Source organism: Lynx canadensis, chromosome E2 (assembly GCF_007474595.2).
Source record: "Lynx canadensis isolate LIC74 chromosome E2, mLynCan4.pri.v2, whole genome shotgun sequence".
NCBI lineage: Eukaryota > Metazoa > Chordata > Mammalia > Carnivora > Felidae > Lynx > Lynx canadensis.
In genome coordinates this window covers 17,713,422-17,725,288 of record NC_044317.1, presented here as the reverse complement: position 1 = coordinate 17,725,288, position 11,867 = coordinate 17,713,422, and the positions used below count along the sequence as shown (strand labels likewise).

At 45.9% G+C, this 11,867-nt stretch overlaps 1 pseudogene; it reads right to left on the bottom strand.

The window, feature by feature from the left end:
- Positions 1–1,507: 1,507 nt before the first annotated feature.
- LOC115503014 lies at positions 1,508–2,106 on the bottom strand (annotated as a pseudogene).
- Positions 2,107–11,867: the final 9,761 nt, after the last annotated feature.

Genomic DNA, 11,867 nt, shown 5'->3' with positions numbered 1-11,867 from the left:
AGTTCTGCAGCAGCTTATCTGTCATTCCTGAGTTACCGGGTAAAAAGACATCGGTGCAAACAGAGGGCACACAGCCAGCTATGGAGCTCCCCCGCTTTCAGCAGGCCTGGGAGAGCGTGAGAGGCTGGAGGGAGCCCGCTGCCCACAGACTGCACTGAGGGAAACCCTGAGCATCGTGAAATGTGGAAATTGTAATAGTTAATGTTCATTTAGTACTTCTTGTCTGCCACATTTACCTAAGTTATTTCACCCAATTCTCAAGACCACCCAACCAGGTAGGTGCTGCTGTTATCCCCATTTGCGCAGATGAGAAAATTGAGAACCAAAGAGAGTTTGACTCCTTCAAAGGCTTATAACTAGCCGGTGGAGGAGCAGGATTCAGGCTCAGGCAGTGAGCACCTATCCATGCCAGTTCCATGCTGGGAACCATTTTGTCATACTGGTGTTGGAGCCCGATCACCAGCCTCAAGCCTACTCTGCTATGACCTGGTTGTTCATCTCTCTGGGCCTCAGTCACCTCTTCTGGAAAATGGGTATAATACATTCTGCTCTGTAGGCAGGTTGGAGAACCACATGACCCCCCCACCCCCACCAGGGCCCACCCCTCTGGTTTTAGCTCTCATCATTACCCCACCCCACCTCTTGATGCACTGAAGCCCCAGCCTGGCTGAACAATCACCAGCTCCAGCCATGCCCTTACCACCTTCTCCCGGCTGCCCTGGGGCCCGGAATTTCAGGTCAACTTGACAGATCAATCCTTGCTCAATTAAGCAAGGTTTGCCTCTCAGTTAAAATGGTACCTATAAATAAAGCCTGCCCTGACCCTAGCAGCGTAGCATGGAGATTAAGAGGCTTTGGAGGCCAGTGGTCCTGGGTTCAGATTCCAGTTCTATCACTTGTACTGTGTAACCCTGGACAAATCTTGTCACTACTCTGAGCTTCTGTTTCCACGTCGGTGAAATGGATGTAGTGGTAACACCCAAAGGGAGGTGTGAGGCCCAGTGAGAGAAGGCATGCAGAGTATGCTGAGCTTCAAAACATGGTAGCTATCTTCTTGATGATACCACATATTGCAATTACGGGCATTTAGCACAATGCCTGGTACATAGTTAGCATTCAATAAATATTTAATAAATAAATGGATAATGTTTACCTGTCTGCATCCCTCATTACCTCTGAGCTTCTTAGGGCAGGACACATTTTTAAAAAAATTATTGTTATTATTATATTATCGTCTCGGTTCAAGTTTAATAGAAATGGCAAAAGATCCAAAGGGATGCCCCACTACCATACAGATCAGTTGGCCTACCCTCGTAGCACAGCTCAGGCCATTCTCTCCAGAGGAAGAAAGGCGGGCCCCCTCAACCCCTGAAGGAAAGGCCTGTCCTGTCTCCTACCACTTCTGCACTGAGTCTGAAGTCTTGTGTTTTAAGCATGACAATAATACAAAAGAGATTCTTGTTTTCATGGCCCCCCACTGCAGCCCGGCCCCAAAATGAGCCAGTGCTCACTTCTGCTTAGAGAAATATTTTTTGCTTTTCTGGACATCAGGCTTGATGCTAGCACTGCCAAGCTTTCAGCCAGCTGGGCGTACTTCCTCATGCTTGTCAGTAAACTGGACGGCTTGAACCACTCTCAGAGTCTCATCCACAGAAACGCCGATGGGAAGGTCATTCACGGTGATCTGCCGAAGGATACCTTCATCGTCAATGATAAAGAGGCCCCTAAATGAGATGCCTTCGTTAGCCTTTAAGACTCCATAGTCCTGAGCGATGTTACCTTGGGGTCTGATACCAAGGGAATGTTTGTGGGTCCCAGTCCTCCTTATTTCTTGGGTGCATGGCTCCCTTTTAGGTGACAGAAATGAGAATCCACAGAGGCACCAATCACTTGGCAATCAAGTTTCTTACATTCTCCTGCCCTGTCACTGAAAGCAATGGTCTCCTTGGGGCACACAAAGGTGAAGTCAAGAGGGTAAAAGAAGAACAAAATGTATTTTCCTTTGTAGTCAGACGGACTGATGTCTTTGAACTGGCCATCTGGCATAACAGCCGTGGCTTTGAAGTTGGGGGCGGGATGCCCAGTTTTGGCATTTCCTCAAGACATCTTGCTGTCAGCAGCTCTGAGACAGAACGCACCAAAGATCAATCAGGAAGAAGACGCCTTAATTTTTTTAAGTAAACTCTACACCACACATGGGGCTTCATCTCACAACCCCAAGATCAAGAGTTGCATGCTCTACCAACTGAGCCAGCCAGGCACCCGAGGGCAGGAAACATATTTATTTGTGTCCCCAGTGCTGAGCAGAGTACCTGGCACATGGGAGTGCTTCATAAATGTTTGTTGTTTGCCCTAATGTTATGGATCTGGGCAGCCATCATCTACGGTGCTAAAATCACAAGGTAAAAGGCTGCTGGAGAACTTGATAATGGGGGATCGGGTGACACTAACTGAATCTTAGTATTCTAATAGAGCTGACGAATTTCTTGCTTCCAGATATGATGTTGCAGGAAATAGTACCACATATGAAATATTTTGCCTAAAAAAAAAATGAACCTGAATCAAATCAAGCCTCTGGATCTGAGGACTAGTTTGTGTCACATCTAGGATAGAGGTACATGTTACATGACACGACGAGGATGCATTTGACCAAATACAAAACATAAGACCTCCAACAGGACAAATAATCCGGTGTCTTAAAAAAAATAGCAAAATAGAACGGATTATATCAAATTAGAGAAAAGAGGATCTGTTCATTATCTTGATTGTGTTGATGGTTTCACAGTATATGCCAAAACTCATCATCAAATTGTATACTTTAAATATGTACAGTTAGGGGCGCCTGGGTGGCTCAGTCGGTTAAGCGTCCGACTTCAGCTCAGGTCATGATCTCGTGGTCCATGAGTTCGAGCCCTGCGTCAGGCTCTGGGCTGATGGCTCAGAGCCTGGAGCCTGCTTCCGATTCTGTGTCTCCCTCTCTCTCTGCCCCTCCCCCGTTCATGCTCTCTCTTTGTCTCAAAAATAAATAAACGTTAAATAAATAAATAAATAAATAAATAAATATGTACAGTTCTATTTCAAAAAGCTAAACAAAAAGGGGTGGGGAGACTGTTATGGAGACTTAAGGGACATAACAGCCCAATGTGAACTGTGACTTTTGCCAGGATCCTGATTCAAATGAACTAATTGTAAAAAAGACATTTATTTTTAATGTTTACTTATTTTTGAGAGAGAGAGAGTGCAAGCCAGGGAGGGGCAGAGAGAGAGAGGGGCACACACAGAGTCTGAAAAAGGCTCCAGGCTCTGTGCTGTCAGCACAGTTCAGTGGGGCTTGAACTCACGGACCCCGAGATCATGACCTGAGCTGAAGTCCGACGCTTAACCAAATGAGCCACTCCGGTGCCCTGTGTAAAAAAGATATCTTTAAAAATATGGCCTAGCCATTGGATGATATTGAGGAATTATTGTGAATTTTATTAGGCATCATTACATAATGGGATGATAGTCATGTTTTAAAAATGTCTCAGAGATGTAGACTGAAATATTTATAGGAGAAGTGACATGTTATCTGGGATTTAAAAAAATATTCTGCAAAAATAAAAAAAATTAATGCAGAGGTAGGGGTGCCTGGGTGGCTCCATCAGTTAAGTGTACGACTCTTGGTTTCAGGTCTCAGCTCAGGTCATGATGTCATAGTTCATGAGTTCGAGCCCCCCATTGGGCTCCACGCTGACAGCACAGGAGCCAGCTTGGGATGCTCTCTCTTCCCCCCTCTTTCTGCCTTCCTCCTCTCGTGCTCTCTCTCTCTCTCTCTCTCAAAATAAATAAATAAACTTAGGGGCGCCTGGGTGGCTCAGTCGGTTAAGCGTCCGACTTTGGCTCAGGTCATGATCTCGCGGTTCGTGAGTTCAAGCCCCGAGTTGGGCTCTGTGCTGATGGCTTAGAGCCTGGGGCCTGTTTCAGATTCTGTGTCTCCCTCTCTCTGACCCTCCCCCGTTCATGCTCTGTCTCTCTCTGTCTCAAAAATAAATAAACGTTAAAAAAAAATTTTTTTAAATAAATAAACTTAAAAAATAAAATAAAATGCAGAAGTACACTTCTGTTAAAATGGCCAAATGACCCCACCACATGTTGGTGACACCCTGGAGCAATAGGAGCCCTTGCTGCTGGTGGCATGCAAGCCAGCTTGACAACTTCTTACAAAACTAAACATACTCTTACCATCCATTCCAGCGACTATGCTCCTTGGTATTTATTTACCCAAAGGGCTTGAAAACTTAAATGTACACAAAAATCTGAACACGAATGGTTATAGCAGCTTTATTCATAATTGCCAACACTTGGAAGCAACTAAAATGCCCTTCAGGGGTGAGTAGATAGTTAGATGATGGTACATCCAGATGGTAGAATATTATTCAGTGCCCCCCCCCCAAAACCAAGCAAACAAGCAAGCCACAAAAAGCCATGGAGAAATCTTAAATTATATTAATAAAAGAAATCATAAATAAATACATAAATACATACATACATACATACATACATACATAAATAAAGCCAACTGAAAAGTCTACAAACCTTATGATTCCAACAGTTGGGGAGGGAAAATTTTTCTTTATTCTTCAGAATTCTTCTAGGTGACTTAAGAATAAAATTGACATGAGTCTGATTAACAGAAGGAAAAAAAAGCTTAATTACATGCACGTGGAGGCCGAATCATAAAATTGAGACCCAAAGAAATGATCAAGGCATGCAGTTTTTATGCATTTAAAAATTTTAATTCCAATATAATTAACATACCGTATTATGTTAGTTTCAGGTGTACAATTAGTGATTCAACAATTCTACACATTACTCAGTGCTGATCATAACAAGTGTACTCTTAATCCCCTCCCCCCCACCTCCCCTCTGGCAACCACTGTTTGTTCTCTGTAGTTCACAGTCTGGTTTTTTGTTTGTGTCATTTTGTTTGTTTGTTTGTTTGTGTTGTTTCTTAAATTCCACATGTGAGTGAAATTATAAGGTAATTGTCTTTCTCTGACTTATTCCATTTAGCATTATGCCCTCCAGATACATGTTGTTGCAAATGAAAAGATTTCATTCTTTTTTTTTTCTTTTTTTTTTTTTTTAATTTTTTTTTTCAACGTTTATTTATTTTTGGGACAGAGAGAGACAGAGCATGAACGGGCGAGGGGCAGAGAGAGAGGGAGACACAGAATCCGAAACAGGCTCCAGGCTCTGAGCCATCAGCCCAGAGCCCGACGCGGGGCTCGAACTCCCGGACCGCGAGATCGTGACCTGGCTGAAGTCGGACGCTTAACCGACTGCGCCACCCAGGCGCCCCAAGATTTCATTCTTTTTAATGGCTGGGTAATATTCTGTTGTGCGTATATACCACATCTTCTTTATCCATCTATCTATCAGTGGACACTTGGAACACTTACATAATTTGGTTATTGTAGAGCATATATCTTTTTGAATTAATGTTTTCATTTCCTTTGGGTAAATACCCTGGAGTGGAATTACTACATCACATGGTGATTCTATTTTTATTTTTTAAAATGTTTATTTATTTACTTAGAGAGAGAGAGAGCAGGGAAGGGGCAGGGAAGAGAGAGAGAGGGAGAGAGAAAATCCCAAGCAGACTCCATGCTCAGCTCTGAGTCTGATATGGAGCTTGATCTCACAGTCAGGAGACCAGGAAATCATGACTTGAGGTGAAATCAAGAGTCAGATGCTTAACCAACTGAGCCACCCAGGAGCCCCGATTCTATTTTCAATTTTTTGAGGAAACTCCATACTGTTTTCTACAGAGCTTTTTTTTTCTAAGCTTTTTTTTTTAATGTTTATTGGTTTGTTTGTTTGTTTGTTTGTTTGTTTGAGGGAGAGAGCACAAGAGGGGTGGGGGGGTGGGCAGAGAGAGAGGGTGACAGAAGATCAGAAGCAGGCTGTGTGCTGACAGCAGAGAACTCAACGCGGGGCTCGCACTTGTAAACCGTGAGATCCTGACCCGAGCCAAAGACGAACGCTTAACCTACTGAGCCACTCAGGCACCCCTTTTTAAATTTTACTTATTTATTTTAAGCAATCTTTACACCCAGTGTGGGGCTTGAACTCCCAGAGATCAAGAGTCACATGCTCTTCTGACTGAGCCAGCTGGGCATCCCCCACAGAGCTTTCATACATTTTACATGAAGAAATATAATCTGTGAGGAATTGACAGGATAAAGAAAATTTAGGTTGGGAGCTCCAATTTTTTTTTTTTTTTTTAATGTTTATTTATTTTTGAGACAGAGAGAGACAGAGCATGAACAGGGGAGGGGCAGAGAGAGAGGGAGACACAGAATCTGAAGCAGGCTCCAGGCTCTGAGCTGTCAGCACAGACAGCGGGGCTCGAACCCACGGACCGTGAGATCATGACCTGAGCCGAAGTCAGACGCTCAACCAACTGAACCACCCAGGCGCCCCGGGAGCTCCAATTAATAAGGAATTCTAAACAGAATTTGGGCTGAGGTAGTAAATGAGTACAACTAACAAGGTTTATTTATATAAGCTTCCCTGGCTCTCACTTCTCTGTGTCTCACCATACGGATGGATGTCTATTTACCTCCTGGTACAGGGAGGCTACCTTTCACATGGGAGATTTATTTCCTACTTTCAGGCGGACAAAGGAGGGTCCAAGTGTCTTTTTTGCACTGGCTATTTCTTAAATAATTCAAAATAATCGATATGCCAAAATGGCATATGGGGGGGAGTTGACTTGTGCCCCCAAACACATGACATTCTGGAAAAGGCAAAATTATGGAGACAGTGAAAAGATCAGTGGTTGACAGGAGTTAGCAGTGAGGCAGGGATGAACAGGCAGGCAGAGCACAGAGGATTTTGTTTTGTTTTGTTTTGAGCACAGCGGATTTTTAGGGCAGTGAAGTGACTCTGTGTGACTCTATAATGGGGGATACATGTCGTTATACATTTGTTCAAACTCATAGAATTGTAATGTAAAGTTTGGGTGATTGTAAGTGTCAATGTAGGCTCATCACCTGTAACAAATGTACCACTCTGGTGGGGTGTGTTAGGGGATGCTATGATGTGTCAAGGGGTATTTGGGAAATCTCTGTACTTTGCTCTCAAATCTGCTGTAAACATAAAACTGCTGTTGGAGCACCTGGGTGGCTCAGTTAGTTAAGCATCCAACTTTAGCTCAGGTTATGTTCTCACGGTTCGTGAGTTCAAGCCCCACTTTGGGCTCTCTGCTGTCAGCATGGAGCCCGCTTCTGATACTCTGTCCCCTTCTCTCTCTGATCCTCCCCCTCTTGTGTTCATTCTCTCTCTCAAAAATAAACAAATATTAAAAAAATTTTTTAATTGTTAAAACTGCTGTAAAACAGTCTTTTTTTTTTTTTTTTTAAGAGGGGTGAAAGGTGCAACAAGACTTGGTACAACTGTAAAGTTTACAAATTAGGAAATTATGAAAATTGCAAAAAATAATGATCGGACCTAGATGATAGATACGTGGTATTTCATTACACTCTACATGGTACGCAGTATACTACCTTCTTTACTTTGTGTTTGAAACAAAAATGTTTTTTGCAGACGTGAGTGGTTGAGCCGCAAAGGGCAAGGGCCGCACCCCTATCGGTTACCATTATTTTAACAGGAGGCTGAAGCTGGATATCCAGTCCCCTCCCATGTGTGCTGGCAGGCAGCCTGGCCCAGCAGAGGTTCCAGGAGCCCCTAAGACAGAGCCTCCTCTCTCCACAGTGCTGGGCGCTTGATCTGGCTGGAATTTCTAGCAATTTCAATTTCCCTGGGATTCCTCTCCAGCCAGCGGGGGGTTAAGCTCCTGTCAGAGAGGCTTGGGGAGGGGGTGCCCCTCTCAGTCTGAGTACCAGTATTACCACCGCTTTGCCAGGAGATGAAAGCAACCAGAGTGCCTGAGGAATTAATCATTAGCCTCCTGGCCGATCAGTGGCGAGGACACCCAGGAAATGAAAGTTCATCGGAGTCACACCCTGCAATAAGGAAACTTTATTGCTGTCCCAGTGATGGATGCCCAGTGAACACCGGCGGTAGGGTCTGTCATCCACCTGGAGCGGCTCCAGCAAGGCCTCTGGTCAACATTTCTTCTCACTGTAGATACTCGAAATTCTACCATTAACAGCGGACTGGCCTTCAGAGAGATCTAACTCCAAGATTTGGATTTTTCTTCCCCTCAGTTGAGAAGCTAATGAACGCAGTGGACCTTGCCACCTGCACTGACAAGGTTGGATACAATCTCAGAGGGTACGTGGCCCTCCCAGAAGCCCATCCACAGACACCAGTTTAAGAACCCTGGGCGGAGTTTACTAGCTCCAAAGTTCTCATTCTTTTGAAAGGAGCACACCCAAGAGCCCTCTTTAAAATGCAAATGATCCCTGGGAAGGTTGAAAAGACTAACCAGCCGGTTTGAAAGAGTTTTTCCAAGCTTGGGCAGAGATAGCATAAGAGATTTTAATGGTGGGGTGGGGAGGCTGCACAGGGGCTCACAATTTTGCCTAGCACTGGGAAGGGAATGTAGTGAGCCAAGAGTGCCGATAGCTAACTTTACAGAGCACTTACAACAATCTTGTGAATTAAGTGCTACCAGCATCCCCATTTTATGGATGAGGAAGCCGAGACTAGAAAAGGTCAAGTGACATGCTATGCAGTTAGTGGCAGAGGGGGAATATGAGGCCTCCATCAGCCTAAGATCAAAGGCCATCCTTTTTTGATGGAAGAGGAAACAGGCAATTCACTGAGGGCCACAGTCACTCAGTGCTCCACTTCCACCCCCCGTGTGTCCCCTCCTCACTCCAATAACCTGAGAGCGGGCAGTGCTTCACGACTGTTCCCTGGAGCTTGAAGGACTTGCTGAGAAGTCTGAAGAGAGCATCATGCTGACCTGTCTTCACTGCCCCTAATTGTTTTCTAAAATCCTTTTTATTGAATTATCAGAGTGTAATGGAAGAGTCGATGAGAGTCGCTTCAGAGTTACAAGGCCAGGGCCTGCTGGGTGGAGAAAAGCAAAGCCCTAAAGGCTCCCCGGGCTGAGCAATGGTATAAAATATGTATTTTTACATAACTGGGAGAAAAAAAAGAAACGGACAAGCCACCCCGTGGGGGAAACGCCTCTTTCCGTATTTCCATTATCTTGTGTAATGCACAGTCGGGCAGGAGCCGCAGTGGGAAAGGAAATACTGGAGCCTTTTCCCTATGAGCCTCCTGGTGGGTTAAGAGGCAGAGAGAGCCAAGATGCAGAAATCCAAATGGCCTGGGCCGGTGCTCAGAAACCCATTAAAACTGTGGGGACAGGTGAGGAAACCCATTACAACTGAGGGGCCGGGTGGGGGAGGGGAGCTGGGCTGATTCCAAAGATCGCCTTGGTTGGCAACAATACCTCTCCTCTGGGCTGAGAAAGTAGCCTTGGTGAGCTCAGATTCACCTTTAGGTCTGCGTGAGGTATTCTAAACGGGGCCTCCCCAGTGAGGAAGGGGGACACGGGGCGATCCCTCCTAAAGAACAACCACCACACCAAACATTTACCGAGCAGTTGCTACCTGGTGCCAAGTATTCCCTAGTGATTTTCCTGCATGGCTTCCATCGACCCATTTATACAGATGAGAGCATCGAGTTGCCCAAAGTCCTACAGCTGGTGAGCGGCTGACTCCACACTGTTTTTTTTTTAATTTTTTTTTCAACGTTTATTTATTTTTGGGACAGAGAGAGACAGAGCATGAACGGGGGAGGGGCAGAGAGAGAGGGAGACACAGAATCGGAAACAGGCTCCAGGCTCTGAGCCATCAGCCCAGAGCCCGACGCGGGGCTCGAACTCACAGAGCACGAGATCGTGACCTGGCTGAAGTCGGACGTTTAACCGACTGCGCCACCCAGGCGCCCCGACTCCACACTGTTTTGTAGTTCTGACCGTGCTTAGGAGGGTGAAGGGAAACATAGTGTCCTTGTCAGGGTAGCCAAAGCATACTGACATGGCTGGCCTCTGGCAGTCGGACAGGGAAGCTATCTGACCTAACGTTTGCATGTCTGTTCTTTTTTTTACCCTAAAATTATTTCACTAAGGACAGAATTCTCTAGAGAAGGCAGTGGTGGCAAGAGCGTGGTGTTAAGAGCCCCAATCTAGGGATCTGGAGATCTCAGGTTCTAGTCTTGGCTTTGATGTTAACTTGCTATGGGACATTGAAAGTTATTTGCAGAGGTGCCTGGGTGGCTCAGTTGCTTGTGTCCAACTATGGCTCAAGTCATGATCTTGAAGTTCACGAGCCAGAGCCCTGCCTTGGGCTTTGTGCTGACAGCTCTGAGCCTGGAGCCTGCTTTGGATTCTGTCTCTCTCTCTGTCTCTCTGCCCCTCCCCGGCTCACACTTTTGTCTCTCTCTCTCAAAAATAAATAAATATTAAAAAAAAAAGAAAGTTATTTGCAAATAACAGGCTTGGATAATCTTTAAAGGGTCTCTTCCAGGTCAACATTGAAAGACAGATTGAGGGGCACCTGAGTGGCTCACTTGGTTAGGCATCCGACTCTTGATTTTGGCTCAGGTCAGGATCTCCAGCTTTGTGAGAGCACATAGGGCTATGTGCTGACAGCTCAGAGCCTGCTTAGGATTCTCTGTCCCTCTCTCTCTGCCCCTCCAACCACTCACACTCTCTCTTTCTTTACCTCTCTCAAAATAAACATTAAAAAAAAAAAAAGAGGACAGGTTGAAAACTCCAGCTCTAGCTCCTAGACAATCTGGGGTCTACACGCGGTGAAGCTGATAGAAAGAAGGGTCCTGGAATCAGAGCACCTCCCTCACCTCCTTGCCTCCAAATGTTTATGCCTCAGTTGCTTAGCAAATGAGAATAATAAAAGCTCTTGGGCTGTTTTGGAGATGATATTAAGCGAGAGGGTCAATGTTAAATGCTTGGCATAGAGCCTGGCTCAGTACCTTTCAATGCTCTGCACCTATTGTTGCTATTGTTATCCTTATCCTTCACATCTGTATAGAGCTTTTATGGTGCAGGAAACATTGGTCTTATTTATTTGTTTGTTTGTTTATTTATTTGCGAGAGAGACAGAGACAGCACGACTTGGGGAGGGGCAGAGAGAGAGAGAGGGAGAGAGAATCCCAAGCAGGCTCAGCACTGTCAGGGCAGAACCCCATGCGGGGCTGGAACTCACAAAACTGTGAGATCATGACCTGAGCCCAAACTAAGAGCCGACAGAGCCACCCAGTTGCCCCTTATTTATTTATTTTCATTTATTTATTTATTTTTAAGTAGGCTCCATGCCCAATGTAGGATTTGAGCGCACGACCTTGAGATCAAGATGTTCTACCGAGGGAGCCAGCCAGGCGCCCCAAAACATTGGTCTTATTAATTGGTTGGCAACCTCACAACAACATAGGGAGGATTTTGTGATTAGTATTCCCATTTGGAGGGTGGAGAAACTGAGACTTGAAAGGTAGGTCCTGCCCAGTGGATTGATTTGTACACTCACGAACCTGTGGAGATCTGCAGTTAAGAAGACAGGCCCCGATAAAGAGAGAAGTCCTTTCTGCCCCCAGGTGTTAGTGAGCCACCGCGCGGCTGGGAGGGAACTTGGAGGAAACAGGAATCCTGGAGCCCCTATTCCCTCCCCGGACTAGCAATCCATCGCTGGCCGGCCGGTCGGCCGGTCACCCGGTCGGCTGGAGGCTGTGAGGCGGGGTCAGGGGCGGGCCTACCGCCCCCAGCCCGCGGGGAAAACCGAGACCCAGCCGCGCCGCTCATTGGCTGCGGTTCGCAGGTGTACCCTCAGCCAATCAGCGCTGTGGGGGGCGGCGCCTTCCAGGCTCACCTGGCGGCCGCGACGCTGCCC